The sequence below is a fragment of the Lepisosteus platostomus genome, chromosome 4 (assembly GCF_059453375.1).
Source record: "Lepisosteus platostomus isolate fLepPlt1 chromosome 4, fLepPlt1.hap1, whole genome shotgun sequence".
NCBI lineage: Eukaryota > Metazoa > Chordata > Actinopteri > Semionotiformes > Lepisosteidae > Lepisosteus > Lepisosteus platostomus.
The window spans coordinates 74,214,502-74,228,299 of NC_142614.1; the positions used below are offsets into that span (position 1 = coordinate 74,214,502).

The 13,798-nt window shown below is 39.0% G+C and overlaps 1 protein-coding gene and 1 pseudogene across 3 annotated transcripts in view; both read left to right on the forward strand.

Annotated features, from left to right (window-relative positions):
• adgrv1 (adhesion G protein-coupled receptor V1) overlaps positions 1–13,798 on the forward strand; it is a 203,674-nt gene that overhangs the window by 142,024 nt on the left and 47,852 nt on the right. The gene's annotated exons all lie outside the window — the stretch shown is intronic.
• LOC148673814 (U6 spliceosomal RNA) lies at positions 2,132–2,232 on the forward strand (annotated as a pseudogene).

Below are 13,798 nucleotides of genomic sequence, written 5' to 3' on the forward strand. Positions count from 1 at the left end.
GAATACATTAAGCAACGTAGAAATTGACATAATGAAGTTTGTTTTCTTTGCATTGACTTAAAATGGGCATACAGTGTCTGCAGCCCCAGGGAAACAAGTGTTTGACTCCTGCTCAGTCTCAGGAAGTGCTAGTCCTACAGCAGCTGGTCTTTGCTCAGACCGATTTATACTGGCCTGTGTTTCCCTCCTGCAGAAACACAAACAGGGTAGAGCACACCAGTGGTGCCAGTCTCTAGTTATTATCTAAACACGAATTAGTAGCACATTCCTTTAATGCTGAGTCAGCTCGTTAACATACTATAGAAGTGTGCGACCGTGTCTGATGGTACCAAAAGCATGTATTGTAAAACAGGTGGCCATCAGGAGAAACAACATTTTATTGCCTTGTGTCAGTAGGCACTGACTCGACAAGCAGTCCTCAGTAATCTATAAATTACCAGCTGGACATCATAAAGGAGCTAACTGCTGAGAAGCAGAATATTGCTTTTGTAATATAATATTATACGGGATTGACTGATGTCTACAATTAATCAGGACTAAAGTGACGGCTATTAAATTTGATTGATAAATGTATTATTTCCTGACGCATTGTTTCCCAACAGAACTAATTGCATAACTTGCAAAGGAACAAGTAAAGGTTTATCCCATGCTGAAAAGAGAAGAAGGGAAACACAACGTTTCAGCTGTGGAGCCTTTTTCGGGTGTGTCTTTTCAGCGTGGAATAAACCTTTACCTGTTCCTTTGCAGTCTACACATGCTGACACAGCTCCCTACTTGAACTAATTGCCGAACTTTATTAGTGAGCAGTTTTGCTCGGCTGTTGGAAGGTTTGTACTTCAGATTAGTACAATTAGTCTTGAAACAGACGTAGATTCCTCTACCTGCTGAGCAGGGAAGGGTATTTTGTGACATTTATGACAGCATGAAAGAGGTATGATGGTGCTGGTGCTTGAAGTGTATGGGTGGTAAGGCTGTAGCCATCGGGAGGGGCCGCAGCAGATGAACTGTAGAGTCTGTCCGGAATGACTCCGTTTATTCACATGGGTCCAACAGTCCTTTACATAGCAGGCAGGACCTACAGTTTTATCCCATGTACCTGTGAAAGGGAGTAGAGCCTGCTCTACATTTTACTTACTTTTATCATCCTAGATGGGGAATTTGCTCTGCGGGCAGTTAAAAGACAAACCACTATACACAGGACACTTAACACACCATGAACCCATTAATAAATAAGAGACACATATGTGGGATGAGAAAGAAAAAGAAATAAAGCAACGTGCCATAGATGTCCCACATGGAGTCACCAGCTCCACAAACGACCACCACTCCCGTTGAATCAATCTGCCAAGACCTGCAGCACAGCCTGGCATTGTGGAGGTACAGTATGAAGCTTAATCGATGCACAGTACTTGACACTTCAGGTGACACTTCAACTAAAAGTGGATTAAATCAAATAGGATTAGAAATATAATTCTTATAAAAATACGCGTTAATTAAACATCACTTTTCTGTGCGTTAGAAATAGGCCTTATGAATTTGACCTTTTAAAACCAGTAGGGTTATTGTGCAAATAGCCAGGTTCTGTTGCATAGTGTGTAAGTCATCTGGGCCCAGAGCTTTTACTCTCCATTTAAGAAAGGCTTTGAAATCAGGTTACACAGGGGCTTACTGTGTGACCATTAGGACACTTGTGCTGTTATTCTCTGAAAAGGCGCTCAAAGACTAAAGTAAATTAAATCTAATTTGATTGGTGATAATAATCATTTCACTTAAGTGCACCAAAAGAAAGTCAAATATAAGAATAGACATGTTGCACATATTTAAGAATAGCATGTACTGATTTTTTTTGTGTGTGAAGACCTCATACGTTGCATTGTTGCAGGATTCCCAGAATGTCATGATACTGTAGGTGTGTTTCTTAAAATGTGGACTGTGTTCGGATTCTTGCTACTGTGCGATTCATGGTTATGTAAATTAAATCAGAGAAGTTTTTTTTAACGAGCCTGTGTTGGTGACAACAGCGTCCAGTTCAAAATGTGCTGGAATTTATAGTGCTTTGCAGATTTGCAGATGCACATTTGACACTTTGATGTATATGCATAACCTACTATTCTGGGAATCCTGCAATAATGTGCTTGCTTCGGCAGCACATATACTAAAATTGGAACGTTACAGAGAACATTAGCATGGCCCCTGCGCAAGGATGACACGCAAATTCATGAAGCATTTTTTGGGGGGGCGGAACAGTGGCTCTGTGACTTAGGATCTGCACCTGTGGCTGGAAGGTTGTCAGTTCAAATCCCACGGCTGGCAGAGGAATCCTACTCCATTGGGCCCCAGAGCAAGGCCCTTCACCCCAACTGCTCCAGGGGGGCTGTACAATGGCAGACCCTGCGCTCTGACCCCAAGCTTCTCTCCCTGTCTGTGTGTCTCATGGAGAGCAAGCTGGGGTATGCGAAAAGATGAATTCCTAATGCAAGAAATTGTATAGGGCTAATAAAGTGATCTTATCTTACTCCACACATTCTAAGCAAAAATCAAAAATAGGAAAAAATAGGTAATATGAAAGAATAATGGAAAAATTTATGATTGCATAGGTATTCAAACCTTTTTTTTTTATAAACCTACAGTAGGTTCACCTTAACTAGTCAAACAATTAGGTGAGTAGCCTCTGTATGTGTACAGTAATGGTGGTTCATATGATTTCAGATGAACAACTCCTACCTCTGTGAGGTGCTCAAGTCAGGCAGTGAATTCAAAGCGAAGAATCAACTACGAAGACTTTCAAATACAAATATAAAGTTGAGATAAATGGCACAAATCATTGTTTAAAAACATTTCTAAGACCTTTAATATCTCTGTGAACATGGTGAAATCAATCGTTGAGAAGTGGAAGCCAACCAGACACTGAATAGATCGGGTTGTCCCTCCAAGCTGAGCAGCTGGGCAAGGAGAGAAACTGGCTACGAAGGCAGCTGTTAGGCCAATGAATACTTTGAGAAAGTTCAATGACTGAGGTGGGCCAAAATGTCCAGGAGCCAAACATATCCCAGTTATTCCTCATGGCCTGTGTGGCAGAGGGGCAAACCCATCTCAGTTTCTGTGTGGAGCAATTAAGCATTTAGGTGAAACTGCAAACATGGCAAAAGGTTTTGTAGTCAGTTTTCTTCTGTGGGTCTGGGTACTGTACTTTTGCAGGACCCTGTAGTGTAAATCCCCATAAAAAGCTGTGGATTTAAGAATGGGAGTATTTTGAATCCAGAGCCTGATGCTATTTGAACCTCATGGATGGAGGAAGGAGGTAAAACGCCCATCCCTTAACACTTCTCTCACCATTGCGTACTGAATTTAAGAATTGAAATTGTGCAGGCTGTGTTTCATACAGCTCAAAACCATCTGCCTCCTACAAGCTGACCTTTGTAATTCAGTCTACAGTACCTGTAATCGTCCTCCCCCATAGCAACCCACACAGCAGCGTTTCACTGTGGTGTACAGTAAGACTTCTATCAAGCACAACTGAAGAAATATGCTCAAGAGACAAGCAGCTGAGCTTGTACGCTTGTCTTTTATTGAAACGTCAGGACAGAAGTTAATGGTGCCTCAGCTATCACCAGTGTTCTGTTCTTTGTCATGACATACTAACAGTACAAACTCCAGAATGTACTGTAGGTACTGTTTGTGAAGGAACTGTAGAGGCTGCGGTGTTTATATGATAACAATATGAGATGAGAGAGCACAAAGAGGATTGTTGCCGGAAACAAAACTGAAATTTACTGACGTGCTGCGGCCTTTTTACCAAAACATCGTACTATTTATGATACAACACTTTAAAATACAAATATGTGTTGTTAAGCAATGTGCCCGTGTTATGTAACATAGTATAAATCTGACCAGTACTTGTGAGGGATATTTACCCCATTGCACATCTTGATTGCAAACGTGTTTTCATTTTTGCATCTCACTATTAAGCCGGTGTCCTGGCTAAATTCCACTCTGGGCTTGCAGAATCTGGCTTTCCTAAACTTACCCCTTAATTCAGCATGTGCAGCAGATTCTCTGAGACCATCCAGTGTGTTATAATAATAAAAAAATATTGCTTACACTTATGTAGCACTTTTCTAGACACTTCACTCAAAGCGCTTTACAGGTAATGGGGACTCCCCTCCACCACCACCACCAGTGTGCAGCCCCACCTGGATGATGCGACAGCAGCCATAGAGCACCAGAACGCTCACCACACACCAGCTCTCACTGGGGAGGAGATTAGAGTAATGAAGCCAATTCATTGATGGGGATTATATTAGGAGGCCATGACTGGTAAGGGCCAATGGGAAATTTGGCCAGGACGCCGGGGTTACACCCCTACTCTTTTCGAGAAACGCCCTGGGATTTTTAATGACCACAGAGAGTCAGGATCTCGGTGGCTGGTATAGAAAGACCTCTGCATGATACTCATGTACTGTAGGGGTGAGTAGAGGGACATCTGCGTCCTATTCTCTAGTGAAGGGCTTCGGGATCCTACCGAGTAAAAAGTGTGCTACAGTATAAATGCAAAGAATTGTTCTTATTATCTCACCCTCTTCAGCTGTTCAAGGATTAATATGGTTACATCAAAGTATGAGGCGATAATTTCTTCTAGGTCAAGAGGCTTTGTAGTTATTAATAGTTGCTCTAACCTTGTCAAGACGGCTTGAAAAAGCACCAATCTCAGGTATTAGGCAGAGTTAGTGTAGTTAGTAGCCATACAGGACAGGCATGTTCCACGGTAAATTGGAACAAATTTGACATTTAGTCGGCTTTCCATACTTGCTTTCGTGTGAGCAGTGTTGGCCTTCGGGAAACCTCAAGGAAAACTGGCACCATGACAAATCAGTTCCTCTGGGCTTATACCCGGAATGTGATTTGAAAGATTTAATTTGTCTTAAATCAACAGATATTTGCAAATCTAATTGCAAATCAGAGCTGTGTACTTTTTGTTATAGCCATTATTCTACATCTCAGACTGCCTCTATATTCAGAAATATTTTATGTGAAGAAAGTAGGACAATTAAACATTTGAACAAACTTGAAGCAGTTACATGTAAAATACAATAATAAAAGCATGTTAATATTAAGGAACAATTAGGAAACTACATATTTTCTGCTTCTCCTTTTGAGGAACTTTATAATATAGTAACAGGCCATGACAATATTATCTACTGCATTATCTTCATCATGGCATGAAGACAGTGGGTATTAATTAAAGAAACGTTAATCAAACTATTAAATAATGTCCTACAGACAGGCTGTCATTCAAACAAAAGCTTTTCTCATTACAAAATCATATACAGTTTGTATGTGGAAATAATAGCCTTTTCACAAGAAAAATGAAATCCTGATATCTTACAATTTATGTAATTGCAAATAAATTTAATATTGTTTTCAGGTTTTCAATAGATGAAGTTTAATTATAGGGTATGATTTGTGAAAGATGAAAGTCGGTAATAGGTAGCTAGTGCTGAGATACCTCTGGCCTAATCTTTTCTGGATTTCTGTATTTTCTTGTGGGTTTAGAGACAAGAAAATCAAATAACTTAAAAATGGATGATATACAGTACCTTGTAAAAGTATTAACACCCTTAAATGTTGCTGGATTACAAATGATACACATCTTTTTCCAATCAGTATTTTTATTGCAAACTCACTAGCGTATACAGAAACCTATTAAAGACAAAATGAGTTATTTGTCAGAAGATATCTTAAAGAACTTAAAAAACTGAAATATGCTGTTATCGCTACTATTCAACACACATTCCAGCTGTGTTGTAAAGGAAGCTCATAAATTTGTGTTTGTGAAACCGCTTGAAGTAAATCATCATACTTCATAGTTTAATTTTCTTATATTTTCTTTATTTCTTTTTTACATTCAAAATATTTTAGCAGTGGGGGGTGTCTATTCAATTACTTATTCAAATTAATAGTGATTTATTTTTTTAAGAGCAATAAACCTGTTATTGTTGTCAAGCCCTGCTTGGGTACAGCAGGGGTGGCCTTCCTGTGACCTCTTCCACTGTGCACAACAGAGCCTGAGTCAGACTCCCTTCTCATTTTCTGTGAGCTCGATGTGTAATTAAGGAGATTTCATTAGGTAGCTCGCAGAGGATGGAGTGATTTAAATTTTTTCAACAGTGAGGTATTCTGAAGTTAAATAAAACAAAAAAAAAAAAACAGAATCTAGTGGAAAAGATGTCCAGGATCTGCTTGGAATTATGAACACGATCCAGACACCCTTGGAAAAGCATCTCCCCCATTTGTGTAAGTTGTTAAATTGTGGAGTTCTACAGTATGCCATAGGCTTGCTTTTGCCTGTATATGGTGAATTAACTGCACCTGTGAGTATGTACATTAAAGGAGCTTTATCTGCCTCTGCACCAGGTTACTGACCACATCCTGGGTGTGAGGACATTAGCAGACTCTGTGCTGCCAGAATCTGTAGGGAGATGCAGCTCTTGCTCTTTCTGAACAAAAGCAGCTGAAACGATCTCAGTGCTGCTGAGGCTGGAACTATCTAGTTCAGACCGGTAGCTGTTAGCAGAGGAAGAAAGGGGGAGGGTGGAGAGGGGGGGTAGATAAGCATTTCTGATCGTGATCCGGCTCATTTAAAATAACACAACAGTGAAATGCCAGGCGAAAGCTTAGAACCATGATGCTGTTTTTGCTGTTTGCTGCTATTGTTATTATTTAGATATTTGATTGTAACTCAAGGCAATGAAGTAAGTCACAGCTAAAAAGGGTTCTCAGTTTGCACAAACTCAAAACCATACTCAAAACATACATACTGTATAAACATTTGCATACTCAAAACCTACATTTTTGTTGTATTTTCTTTTAAGGAGTTTGTTAATGTAACAGATAAAATGAGAAACATGTTTTTGCCTTCTTCAGCTTTTTATGCTACCTGTCTATCTGTAATCTCTAATTTGCCAACACTGCGCTCTAGAGCAGCAGCTTTAATCCATACAAATACAGAACAAAACATGAAACCATGCATCCTCCTGTATAAATGTGTTGCCATATATTGGCCATAGATTTCAAGCACATTATATAGAAATAAACAAAAGCAAATGAGAATACAGACAAGCAGTCAGGATGCTGCAGTTCTGTTGACTGAAAAAGCAGCATCAGATTGTCCAGTCCTCAGATGTGAGAGTAAAAGAAGAGCTGTGATTGGGTGACTTATTAATTATCAGTCCAATGGGAAGAAAGTAACCTCTAACTCGGCTGTATGACATCACATTGTACAAGGGACCCTAGGACTCAGACCAAGCAAGGTCCTGGCACTTAATCTAAAATCTCCAAAAACCAAAAGGCTCAAAGGCATAGCAGCCTTGAAATGGCTTTCTTGCAGAACTGTGTATACTGCATCTGCATAGATGTGTTATGTCAAATTGTAGCCTGGATTAGGGATTTTTTAAACATAAAATGACAATACTAAATGACAAAAATGTGCTTAATTATTTAAATATCAACAATAACAAGTACTTGTAACACGAGACACATATTATTTACTAAATCTACTGTTCACAGGTTTCTATTATATTTAATAAAAACGTGATTAAGCAAACAAAAGGAGGCCATTCAGCCCAACTGCTTGCTTATAGCTAATATGTCCAAACATCTAATCCAGAAATGTCTTGAAAGAAGCCAGGGTAACACAATTAGATTGTTCTAGATTCCCACTACTTCTTGTATAGAGTGCCTTCCATTGGGCTCAGGTGTAAATGCACTTTAATGTGGTTCCACTTGTATCCTTGGGTTCGTATTTCAGCTATTGATTCCAAAGAAGTCCAAAGAGTGATCTTCATGTCTTTGACAATTGTCCCTCAACAGTATGATAAAAGTTTAGCCCATTGAGCCTGTCAGTGTGAGATGTTCGTTGGAGCACAGGAATGTCTCCAGTCTCTCTAGTCTGGAGTGATTCCATAACAGAAATATCTTTTCTTACAATGTGATAGCCAAGATGGCATTGTACAATTTTTAATGCTATACTTTAACCTATATCTTAACATTCTGTTTCTTTTTTATTGCTTCCCTGTATTGTCTTAAAGATGAAAATTATATTTCAACATGAACACCTAGGTCTTTTCTTATAGGTGGCTTCTTCAAGCTCGGCATTTCCCATCTCATATATAAAGTTTATGTTTTAGCCACCTGCTTGCAGCAGAGTGCAGATCAAAATGTCATCTGCCAGGTGTTTTGCTAGCCTTGACTTCATGCTTAATGTCTTTGAGGTTTCTTTGCAAGCTCCTCCTGTTTTGGTGTCATCTGCAATCTTACTAACTATACCAAAATCTAGATAAAATAGACATAAATTAGTAAAAGCAGTGGACCCAGTACAGATCCCTGTGGTACTCCACTAATTACATCGTTGATATAAATCAATACGAGTAGTGGTCCTAGTACAGACTCTCCACTAATTACATTTTAGCTTTCGCCGGTAATATTGTTTTCTCTCACTTGGTGTTTCTAATGTCCCTTTGCCTCTGCCTGTACCTTTAATTTAATTTTACACCATTTCTGTAAAAAAAAAACCAATATTATTCTTAGAATTATAAAAGAGTGCAGTATTATAAAACACCAATGCCAAACAGGGACCATGAAAGATTTCTGCCCTGATAAAGCAACATCAGCCCCTGATTGAAGGAAGTAGCACAAGCAGATTGTGAGCTTCACAATACTGTTAACACTGTGCTTTACATATTAAAATGTCTGTGCCTTCAGTGTGCCTGCTATCTTTGTTCGGACTTTAGCATTAACAATTTAATCCAAACTGGTTCCTGAAGCCTCCTAATGAAAATCAATCTCCATTGCAGATATAAAATTACCAGTAACGAAATGGTGTAGTTTGTGTTTTCTCTAAGTTGTGACACACTGGTAAAACACTTTTATGATTTTTAGATGTGATTGTACTGTATGTTACACTTTGTTTAAAATTATACAGTATGTTATCACAAGCAATATCCTGCATAGCAGGGACTTTCCCTCCCGTTAGAACGTCTTTTATCTGATTGTACATCTCTTGAGGAACAGAAACCTTGACTCCTACTCAGAAGGGCTTTAGAAAAAAAGGGAAGTTTGTTTGCACAGAAGGCAGCCTCTGCACCTGCCCCTGCCAAGCACAGTATAGATTCTAGCAGGGCAATAGCTGTAATCATGTTTACTGTGTGACATGTCTGTGCTTTCAGAAGGTATGCCCTTGCCTTTCCTGCTCCATAATCCATTATGTGACAGTAAGTAAACCAGTGTCTGTGTTGAAGAAAAGCTCAAAGACTCTCAGAATATTCCTGTTGTAATGTGGAATCAAGCTTGCCACACAGCGTGAACAGTTCTCCTTGTTTGTTGTCTTACGTGAGGCTTGCAAGTGTCATAAAAACAAATACGTTTACATTTCGTTAACTGCTTTAAACACACCAGACTAAAATAAATGGTATTGAAACCTTTTCTTATTATAAGGTTACCATTATATTATGGTGTATTTATGGGGCCAGACATCCACATTTGTGGCTTTCAGTAGCTGAAGTGAAAGACAGTGTCTTTTAAAATTACATGGGGATATGTTTTATGTACTATAAGTGTGTAGGATATACAATTACACCATTGTGTGCTATTTTAAGAAAGCTTTGCTTTGTGAGGATCATGGGCTGAGCTATAGCCCCACTTGAATTAGGTGGTGGATTAATTGAATTTATGTTTTACATTTAAAAATGTTACATTTTTCAGTTTGTTCTAGGGGAAGGGCCTATAGACACTATCATAAGTCTAGATAGGCTCAGAATATTTGGTTCCAGAAATATGCACAAAAAACATGGTGAATCTGTGGGTCTGCTGCTTTTCTGGATTGTACAGTATTTGTATAAGTATGTCCGTTATGGATATTTTTTTGACAATTGCTTTGTTGTTTTGCAAAAAAGGCAGAAACACTAGAAAATCTGCAAAAGAGAGCAGGACATTCAGCCTTCTTGGTAGTTAATAATTGATCTGAGGATCTCATCCAGCCATTCCTTGAGAGAAGGGGGGTCTGCTTGAAGGGCATACCTGGGTCGCTTGTTCCACACTCCCACAACCCTTTGGGTAAAGAAGTGCCTCCAGTTCTCACTTCCAAATGCACTTCCACATAGTAACTGTCTTAGTAGTTAGCCATCATCACTGCCTTGTTTCCTATAACTCTGCAGATTGCGTTCTGATCAGTTAGATATAATAAGTGAGCAGCTCAGTTAAAATGAAAGGCCTTGTACTGGGGACTGTCTTAGTCCTGTTGTCCTTCACAGGACTTTGTCATTTTCAGTGCTCTGAGTTCAATAGCTTAGAACATATAGAGTATGACTAACCTCTGGCCAGATTCACTGCCATGTGCTTCCAGTTTTTTTCCTGCTCCATTTTGTTTTCCGTTTCTTTCAGACCTTTAACCTTTTGCATGGATCACATCTTTTTTTTCCATTTCTCAAAAGGTTCCCAGTGGCTGGGATCCTGACTTCATCTTTCCTTTTTGTCTTCTCAAAGGCTGCTGCCCCTTCCCCCAATTTTAACTTTTGCTTTCGTATTGAATCAGATTATTTAATTTTCTGTGCTGTGAGGTGGTTTGTCATGAAAGGAGCAAATCAAAATAAAAATGATGATGATGACGGTGACGATGATTGATAAATTTATATTTCAAGGGACGAGTAGGGCATGAAATGTTTGAATCATGCAACTATTTAACGAGCTGGAAAAGCAACACATATGGAAGTTATGTGTCCTGTGTTTTAATTATCATGATATTCGACATTAAATTAAATTCTCTCTATTCATTGCAGGTTTCATTTCACACCTCTCTTCACCTGTCCTGACTTCACACCACCTCATTGGCCTCTCTGTCTGTCCCCTGCTCCCACCTCCAGCTCCTCCTCTCTCCCAGCTCTTGTTCTCCTGCTACATTACCTTTGCTTACTGCCTTGTCTTTCTCACACCTGAAGAAGGCTCCACGGCCGAAACGTTGTGTTTTTTCTTCTCTTTTCAGTATGGAATAAACCTATTACTTTTTCCTGTGCAACATTAAATGTAGATGAGTATGTCTTGTAATACCTTGTAAAAGATGTCAAGGCAGTATGAATTAATAAATGAGATTAAGACACTTAGTTCTCAGTCACTCTCACAGTTGCGTTATCTTCAATAACGCTACCAGGTAGCTTATTGCTTTTACATCCAATGTATGAAAAATTCATTTCAACGGGTTCTTTTACCTCTCGCCTTAAGAATAGTCAACTTTGTGGATGGAAGCACCCGGACATTTTATGACACTCCAGTAACCTTTTTTTCTTTTTCTGGACAAAATAGCATTATGAGCATTATTACTGTACGTCACGCAGCCAGCAGGTGAAAATAAAATAGATACTCGTGTCAGCTCCCATTGTGTCAGAGGGTAACTGGGGAAGCTAAAGTCCTGATTCGTCATACATGTCCCTCTATCCACATCACATGTATCACATGTCCTGATGGACTCATTAACTGGCACAAATGCTGTCAATAATATTGACAAATGTTTATATTTGTTTAACAGTTAATGATCAGTGTCAATAATCCTTGGCCTTGTTACAGGCTATTAATTATTGAGCTCATTTTTATACCAGCCTGGGGAAAAAGAATCTAGGATTTTCTCCTTTTAACACCAGGACTGGTCAATTTTCATAAGCTCTCTTTATCAGTCACGTCAATCATGGTTAAAGATTATGCACTTTAAACACGTGATAATTGTTAAATAAAGAGGTTGCTCAACCCCAACTCCTATAAAATAAAATAGGCTGAACCCTGCAGGTTCATGAACTTTCACGAACAAAGCACCATTTTTCTTTTTTTTATAAATAGCAATAACTATTAACTGTAAGTTCACACAATACACTAAATGAGGGATGTTACACTTTGTGATTCAATGTTTTGAAACATTTAGACGATGAATATTGGTGGATATTCCAAAAAACTATAAATAAAAAAGATGAAGAGCTGTTTCTGATGCAAGGTGATGTTATTAATATGTTATGGTGGTGGATGTGTTTAGACAAAGTCTTGTGAGAAACCCAACAGAAAAACAGCAGGGCTGTTTTTCTTCCAGCAGTAACCTTAGCTTTCCCAGGAGTCTCCCATCCAGGTACTGACCAGGCTCACAGCTGCTGAGCTTCAGTGGGCTGCCAGCTGGGAGCTGCAGGGTGATCTGGCTGCTGGCTGCCGGCTAATGCTGTGCATTATTGAGACAGTCTATCAGCAGTAGTAAAAAGTTACCAGTTCATTAATCCAGAGCCTGCCTCTTTTTAATTAGGGAAATTTCATCAGACAAGCATGCTTCACTTTCCAGGTTCTGAAGAGTATTTGTCAGTCCAGTATTCTGAAGATTATGACATCAAAGTTATGACTTTGAATCCAAACATAGCCAAAATCGAACAGATTCTCCAGCAACACGTGATTTAGATTTCATTTAGTTTTTTTTAAGTGGCTCTTCATCTCTGGGTCATTTAACAATGATGGATTCAATGTCACGTGATCTTGGACTGGAAATTCCTTTTGCCGTTGCTGGTGTGGAAGATTTCTAATCTGTGGCTGATCTTCCTGATTATCCCATATATTATCCAAAGCAAATTACAGTTGCACCAATTTATACAGCTGGGTAATTTACTGGAGCTATCTGTGTGAAGTACTTTGCTCAAGGGCACCACAGCATTGTCTCACCTCGGATTTGAACCTGAAAACCTTCCAGTTACAAGCCCAGAACCCCAACCACTGCTCTTCCTATATTAAGTTCAGGGACTGCCGATTTTTCCCTCACATCCTTTGATAAGCAATGATAAGTTGCAGTCACATGATGAGTGTAGTGCAGGAACTATTTTTATCTTAAGATGTTTAAGTATCTTTTGTAGACCACTATTTGTATGGTATGAGAGGGAGGTGTACTACACTTTGCTAACCACAGACCTTATGCTGTATTTCCTATTTGTGGGCTGATTTAAAGATCTCTAAGGAGGAAGCTGAGCTGATATTTAAACTGACCTTGGACTTTCAATTGCCAAGCTCCTCCTTGCAATTAGTTTGATGGAAAGAAGAAAAGAAGCTTTTGTAGAAGAAGTTACAGAATTCCTCCCAAAGCTTTTCAATCAATCAACTGACTGATCATTTAATCAATGAACCAACTATTCAGTGGCCCAGTGAATCAGTTCCCTACAGTTAAGGGAAAAAAATAACTCCCCAGATCACAAAACTGCAACAGCACAAACTCAGCCTTCCAGGCATGCCACCAACATGATAAAATAATCTCCCACAGAAAATGATTGTATCCCAGTGTTTAATCACTTGTTGATAGAAAGGCTTTCCAAGTTAAATCTGAAGCTCATTCAGGTGGATTACTGAAGCTAAAGGAGACCGGAAGGAGCTTCTGTATTGCATCTTAAAAGGCTCAGCATCAGAACTAAAAATACATGCAATAGAAACAAGCAACAGATTGAATTAAAACCTGCTGTAGTAGGTAGAGAGCCAAACTAATTAGAAGAGAGGGATAAATAAGAGTAATGCTTTTTTTCCCAAAATGAGATTTGAAAGAGTCCAAGTGTCTCAAGAACATGAGCTTTGAAATCCAGGTGTGGTAGGCCAGCGTTTTAGAATGACTTGATCATAAAATTACACAGAACATTGAGTCTTTTCATTTACCCTTTTTGAAACTACCCTGTGAGAATGACATCGGAGCGTAAAATAAGCAGAAATGTCATTGGGAGTGTTAAAACTACTGTAAATCTTAAGC